Source organism: Solea solea (assembly GCF_958295425.1).
Source record: "Solea solea chromosome 4 unlocalized genomic scaffold, fSolSol10.1 SUPER_4_unloc_19, whole genome shotgun sequence".
Classification (NCBI taxonomy): domain Eukaryota; kingdom Metazoa; phylum Chordata; class Actinopteri; order Pleuronectiformes; family Soleidae; genus Solea; species Solea solea.
The window spans coordinates 38249-46015 of NW_026704009.1; the positions used below are offsets into that span (position 1 = coordinate 38249).

Below are 7767 nucleotides of genomic sequence, written 5' to 3' on the forward strand. Positions count from 1 at the left end.
AAAGAAGATCATTTCAGTTCAGATAAATCCGTTTCACATAAGTGTCACATACTTAGTAGTTTTCATTAACTGAATGGAATTAGTACAATGCACTTTACCCAAGTTACTTTAACAACAAATACTTGAGTTACTTGTACTCAAATCAAATACTTTTGTATGCTTAAATTGTTTGAGTTAATAAACTTAATTGGTTTCCTAAATGGTTAAAGTTGAAGTAACTCATTCCCCGCAGACAAGATACATTCTCAACATTAACTTCATAAAACCAGAGACCATTATGGCTACATTGTTGAAATGAAAGAAACACACTCAGTGCAAACATAGCCACAATCTGGAAATATAAAATGAGGTGGCCCCGTGACCCTGCCGACACCGAGGCTCATTTCATCACCGTGGACAGCGCTATGAAATCACGGCACACATTGACAAATAAACTCATGAGTACAGTCCTCACAGTTTAAGTGAGGACACGCACCGCGGCCGCGGAACCACCAGGCTCCCCAGTTACGACAGGTACCGCCGCCGCAGTGCACGGCACCGGAACCGCAGCCGCGGAGCGCACTGCAGCCGCGTAGCGCACAGCAGCCGCGGAGCCCGCGCAAACCGAGATACATTCAAGATACATTCTCAACATTGACTTCATAAAAAAAGTGCGGTGCGCCCGGCCCCGCCTCGGCCCGGCGCGTGTCGGTCTTCACTTAAGCCGCGCGGCGTGGCGCAGCGCACAGGCGCACCCTCCATATCCGCACAACGGCGCGACGCGCACCGCAGCCGCTGAACCACCAGGCTCCTCAGTTGCCACACGTACCGCAGCCACAGCACACGGCACCGAGATCCCACCTCGGCCCGGCGCGTGTCGGTCCTCACTTAAGCCGCGCGGCGGGGCACACAGTCAGCGCAAACACGACACGTACCGCCGCCGCAGCGCCAAACGCACAGCAGCCGCGGAACCAGCGTCTCAGCAGACGCCATCCCTGCTGTGAAAACGCGGAAACACACTAAACTACAAACAACGCCACATTTCACAAATAATACATGCAACATGTTTACCTTTTTATTGACAGTGCTTCTATTTGACTATTGCATCGCAAGTAGTGATGATGACATCATGTTTTCTTTTTTAAGTTGAATGATTTGTCTGAATACACTGAAAACACTGAACATGTGTTTGTTCCCTTTTCAGGATGAGTTGGAAGCAACCCAAGAGGGGCAGTGGCCCTGGTGGCAGTAGTGAATGAAGATCAGGTTAGTTTACTGGCCTGAGTACAGTCCTCACAGTTTAAGTGAGGACACGCACCGCGGCCGCGGAACCACAAGGCTCCCCAGTTACGAGAGGTACCGCCGCCGCAGCGCACGGCACCGGAACCGCAGCCGCGGAGCGCACGGAGCGCACAGCAGCCACGGAGCCCGCGCAAACCGAGATACATTCAAGATACATTCTCAACATTAACTTCATAAAAAAAGTGCGGTGCGCCCGGCCCCGCCTCGGCCCGGCGCGTGTCGGTCTTCACTTAAGCCGCGCGGCGTGGCGCAGCGCACAGGCGCACCCTCCATATCCGCACAACGGCGCGACGCGCATTGCAGCCGCTGAACCACCAGGCTCCTCAGTTGCCACACGTACCGCAGCCACAGCACACGGCACCGAGATCCCACCTCGGCCCGGCGCGTGTCGGTCCTCACTTAAGCCGCGCGGCGGGGCACACAGTCAGCGCAAACACGACACGTACCGCCGCCGCAGCGCCAAACGCACAGCAGCCGCGGAACCAGCGTCTCAGCAGACGCCATCCCTGCCGTGAAAACGCGGAAACACACTAAACTACAAACAACGCCACATTTCACAAATAATACATGCAACATGTTTACCTTTTTATTGACAGTGCTTCTATTTGACTATTGCATCGCAAGTAGTGATGATGACATCATGTTTTCTTTTTTAAGTTGAATGATTTGTCTGAATACACTGAAAACACTGAACATGTGTTTGTTCCCTTTTCAGGATGAGTTGGAAGCAACCCAAGAGGGGCAGTGGCCCTGGTGGCAGTAGTGAATGAAGATCAGGTTCCTGCAGGAGTTCCCTTTGAAACTCACCATGTGTCTCTGGTCCTCACAATCAGGTTGTAATGGCTCACACACTGATCTACGCTCTCCATTTGAAGTTGTCAGAAGTAGAATGTAATAATTTGATTTAGTAGAAAGAAAAGAGTCAATTCAACTTAAGTATTAACATTTGTATAAAGAAGATCATTTCAGTTCAGATAAATCCGTTTCACATAAGTGTCACATACTTAGTAGTTTTCATTAACTGAATGGAATTAGTACAATGCACTTTACCCAAGTTACTTTAACAACAAATACTTGAGTTACTTGTACTCAAATCAAATACTTTTGTATGCTTAAATTGTTTGAGTTAATAAACTTAATTGGTTTCCTAAATGGTTAAAGTTGAAGTAACTCATTCCCCGCAGACAAGATACATTCTCAACATTAACTTCATAAAACCAGAGACCATTATGGCTACATTGTTGAAATGAAAGAAACACACTCAGTGCAAACATAGCCACAATCTGGAAATATAAAATGAGGGGGCCCCGTGACGCTGCCGACACCGAGGCTCATTTCATCACCGTGGACAGCGCTATGAAATCACGGCACACATTGACAAATGAACTCATGTGCATGCTCAAGCTACAATACAATTTCAAATGCATTCTTTTCTTTTTTTCTTTAGATACAAGGAAGTGCGGTGCGCCCGGCCCCGCCAGGATCCCACCTCAGCCCGGCGCGTGTCGGTCTTCACTTAAGCCGCGCGGCGTGGCGCGGCACACAGGCGCACACTCCATATCCACACTCTGGCTCAACGCGCACCGCAGCCACTGAACCACCAGGCTCCTCAGTCACAGCGCACATGTTTTCAATAATAAGCCCCGCCCCAAACATTTCAAGCTTTCACACCTGATTGGCTGACCATTGTGCCAATATTTAAACTCCTGTGTTGACAGCCGCACCAGAGGGAGAGGAGATGCTGACAGATCACAGACGTAAGTTTGACGTTACTTTGTTTCCTTGTTTTCTCACTGACTCCAGTCTTCTTCTCATCTCTTGTCTTTAATGAAACCATCACAGCCCCATGTTTGTGTCTCACTCTCTGTTTGCAGCACCAATGCAAACCTGCTACAGTACAAACCTGCTACAAACCCCAGACTGGATTCGGTTTACTGGCGTGAGTACAACAGAAAGTCATCACAACCAGACAGAAACAAACCGCAAACACACTTAACACTTGAATCTAAGTGTAGAGTCGAACGTTAACACTTTAATTTTGATCATATGACATTAAACTAATATTTAATTACCTCATTTATTTTTTTTATAATTTTAATAATGTAAATATTAGCATTTTAGCTCAATAGCTTCCAGGCAATGTGACCCAAAGACTCCAAATGAGTGTACAAACATAGTACTAGACTGCCTAGTCAGGACACACCTCTTTATATTCCATTTAAATACTTGATTTACTTTCAATCATTTCTTTAATGCAAATATTAGCATTTTATCTCAATCGCGTCCAGGCCATGTGACCCTAAAGATTCCAAAACAGTGCAGCAACATAGAACTAGACTGCCTAGTCAGGACACACCTCTTTTTATTCCATTTTAGTACCTCCCATAATTTTTTTTAATCCATTTTTAACGGTAATTCGTTGATGGTCCCTAAATGAGACCACGGTTGTTGAGAGCGATGGGTCGGACTTTGTACAAGCCGTGATCGTGCACCTATCTCGGGGTGGAGAAGGAGGAGGGTGCCGTTGGATCTGGAGCGAATGTCTGTTGAATATCCAACCTGGAACTGATTTCAGCGCGGTACGTTGTCGGAGGTGATCAGCTCCAACCTCTGCGGACGCTCGGTGCTCACAGTGCCCAGGGCAGAGCAGCGTTACCTCGGCCTGTCCTGATGAAATGATCCGCTGGCTCAGACGTCTCTCAGATGCTTGGTGTGATCCATAGATTTGTGGTTGACGTGTTACTTTGTTTTTAATGTAAACACTTTGTATATTATTACTAATAATTGATTTTACCTTCGAATTTTAGGTTTATATTAAAGTGGCACGGCCATTGTATATGTATTTGTTAAAATCCCAAGTCTCCTCCTCACCTGCCTCATCACTGGCACACCTACCTGGACCACACCCCTAATCCTATATAACCCGCCCCTTCCGCCCTTTGACCCCCCTATTTTCCCTCCAAACAATCCACGAGAACAAAGGGACACTGGCTGTGAGTTTTATGGACGTTCACTCATTTAATGTTTCATTTGGTTGATACTACATCTTGTATGAAGACTTACTTATTGCTTGTGTGTCATTATACTAGATTCCTGAGTTTAATCCTTTGCTAAAGAGAGGAAAGTAAGAGTGGATGTATTATTGATGTTAGTCTAAGACAACCTCATTTCTTATTGTATATTTGATACTTTCTAGATTGTAATATTTCCTTTATCATTTTCATATAGACAGAATCATCCACCATTACCCCTCATCACCGACTACCGTTTACTTGGAAATAAAATATTGCAACTTGGAAAGCTGCCTGGATCCTGTGTTTAAATGTGCACCCAACATATGATGTTCAGTCAATCACCGCCACTATAGTGTACAGTTCTTTCATATTTGTGTATGTATTTGAATATAAATGTACAATTGTAAGTTCAAATAAATAATACATTAACTGTCAGTTGATGTACTGATATCTATGAGTAGTCTAGTGAAAAACAGACGTAGCACCATCAGTAGCTCTTTGTGTTTTATGTCACAGGTCTCCATCAACATATGCAGCACTCGGGCATGAAGAAACTGTGAATTCAGCTCCTCCTTGCCGAACTAAAAGAGAGACGACCTGCACTCTTTAGTGAAGCTCAAGTGAGTGAAAGAGGATGGTGACACCCACACACTGTCAAAGTCATCGTTGTAGCAATGCCTCATCTGGAAAAGAGTTTTAATAGGGCACCAGACAGATCACAGATGTAAGTTTGACGTTACTTTGTTTCCTTGTTTCTTCACTGACATCAGTCTTCTTCTCATCTCTTGTCTTTAATGAAACGATCACAGTCACCTGTTTGTGTCTCACTCTCTGTTTGCAGCATCAACGCAAACCTGCTACAAAACCCGGACTGGTATTCATGGACGGACTGAACTGGATTCGGTTTGATGGTGTGAGTACAACAGAAAGTCATCACAACCAAACAGAAACAAACACACTTAACACTTAATTGTAAGTGTACACTCAAACTTTAACACTTTTTTTTATCATATGACATTTAAACTAATATTTAAATAAACATTTAGTTTGGAATGAGTATCAAGTAAAACCTGAAGTGGAGCTCCACTGAATATTATTATTATTATTATTATTATTATTATTATTATTGTTACTAAGTGATGACGAAAAAAACCCAGGTCAGTATTTTGTAACCTAAGAAAACCAATGTGATGTAAGTAATTATTGAAAAGGCTATTTATTAATTTAAATAATTAATGACACTTAAGTCGTTATTTAATGGTGTATTTATTAATATAAATCATCTAAAAAGGCTTGGGTTTCTAGTAACTAACTGGTGCTAACTAACTCAGCAGCCAGGAGTCACACTGTGAGTGGCTAATTGGAAGAATCAGTAGAGGAGAGGAAAGTAGAGGAAACCAGGTGCATGTACAGTGAATTTGGTCAATATTGCTTCTTGCAATAAAGAGTTACAGGGTGCTGTCACATTTCGGCAGGGCCTGCCGAGAAGTGACTGCACCCTGTAACTCTGGATTGTTAGGGCTTACATTCTCTATCTTTTCAGCATTAGCAGTCGAGGAAAACAGGTGCATGTACAATGAATTTGGTCAGTATCGCTCCTTCAAACAACGACTTATAGGGTGTACCCTGTATACAGTATTATATCTACCAGTAGACCTACGCTCACTACCTCTTAACCGATGCGCGTTCCCGTCGGAGGCAGTCATTTTTCGGCAAGGTTCAATGTGTTGTGCCTTCAGATGGTGTTCTGCACACTTTGGTTGCGCTGATTTGAGTTCCTTTTGCTTTCTTAGCATGGCCTTTCTGCTGATCTTTGACCTCAACATGGCATCACTGGATATTTTCTGTTTGTCACACCGTGGTTGTGCAAGCAGTTTGTAAAAATACTACCAGTAACCATGCCACATTAAAAGCTCCTTGAATCACCTTTCTTCCTAATGCTGATAGTCTGTTTGAACTTGATTTGGGCGTCCTGATCATGTCTACCTGCCTAAATGCAATGACTTACTGCCATGTGATTGGCTCCTTCAATCAGTGTGTTCATAAACAGAAAATGTGTACCTAATAAATTGGCAGATGTGTGTTTAAATCCAACCAGGAAGGAATATAGAAAGCAGTTTATAGTAGACATGTAGTTTTTCCTCTGCAGTTATAGGTGGGTGGAGTTTGCACTGCAGCTTCTGTGGCGTTTGTTTTGTTCACCGTTGTTGGAGACCATTATGGCTACATTGTTGAAATTAAAGAAACACACTCAGTGCAAACATAGCCACAATCTGGAAATATAAAATGAGGTCACCCTGTGACGCTGCCGACACCGAGGCTCATTTCAGCACCGTGGACAGCGCTATGAAATCACGGCACACATTGACAAATAAACTCATGAGTACAGTCCTCACAGTTTAAGTGAGGACACGCACCGCGGCCGCGGAACCACCAGGCTCCCCAGTTACGACAGGTACCGCCGCCGCAGCGCACGGCACCGGAACCGCAGCCGCGGAGCGCACGGAGCGCACAGCAGCCACGGAGCCCGCGCAAACCGAGATACATTCAAGATACATTCTCAACATTAACTTCATAAAAAAAGTGCGGTGCGCCCGGCCCCGCCTCGGCCCGGCGCGTGTCGGTCTTCACTTAAGCCGTGCGGCGTGGCGCAGCGCACAGGCGCACCCTCCATATCCGCACAACGGCGCGACGCGCACCGCAGCCGCTGAACCACCAGGCTCCTCAGTTGCCACACGTACCGCAGCCACAGCACACGGCACTGAGATCCCACCTCGGCCCGGCGCGTGTCGGTCCTCACTTAAGCCGCGCGGCGGGGCACACAGTCAGCGCAAACACGACACGTACCGCCGCCGCAGCGCCAAACGCACAGCAGCCGCGGAACCAGCGTCTCAGCAGACGCCATCCCTGCCGTGAAAACGCGGAAACACACTAAACTACAAACAACGCCACATTTCACAAATAATACATGCAACATGTTTACCTTTTTATTGACAGTGCTTCTATTTGACTATTGCATCGCAAGTAGTGATGATGACATCATGTTTTCTTTTTTAAGTTGAATGATTTGTCTGAATACACTGAAAACACTGAACATGTGTTTGTTCCCTTTTCAGGATGAGTTGGAAGCAACCCAAGAGGGGCAGTGGCCCTGGTGGCAGTAGTGAATGAAGATCAGGTTCCTGCAGGAGTTCCCTTTGAAACTCACCATGTGTCTCTGGTCCTCACAATCAGGTTGTAATGGCTCACACACTGATCTACGCTCTCCATTTGAAGTTGTCAGAAGTAGAATGTAATAATTTGATTTAGTAGAAAGAAAAGAGTCAATTCAACTTAAGTATTAACATTTGTATAAAGAAGATCATTTCAGTTCAGATAAATCCGTTTCACATAAGTGTCACATACTTAGTAGTTTTCATTAACTGAATGGAATTAGTACAATGCACTTTACCCAAGTTACTTTAACAACAAA

At 45.1% G+C, this 7767-nt stretch overlaps 1 long non-coding RNA gene across 1 annotated transcript; it reads left to right on the forward strand.

Annotated features, from left to right (window-relative positions):
- The first annotated feature begins 4909 nt into the window (after positions 1–4909).
- On the forward strand, positions 4910–7478 carry LOC131449246 (uncharacterized). The gene is made up of 3 exons (XR_009234258.1): positions 4910–5019; positions 5137–5208; positions 7412–7478. It is a non-coding gene; the product is annotated as an uncharacterized LOC131449246 (long non-coding RNA).
- Positions 7479–7767: the final 289 nt, after the last annotated feature.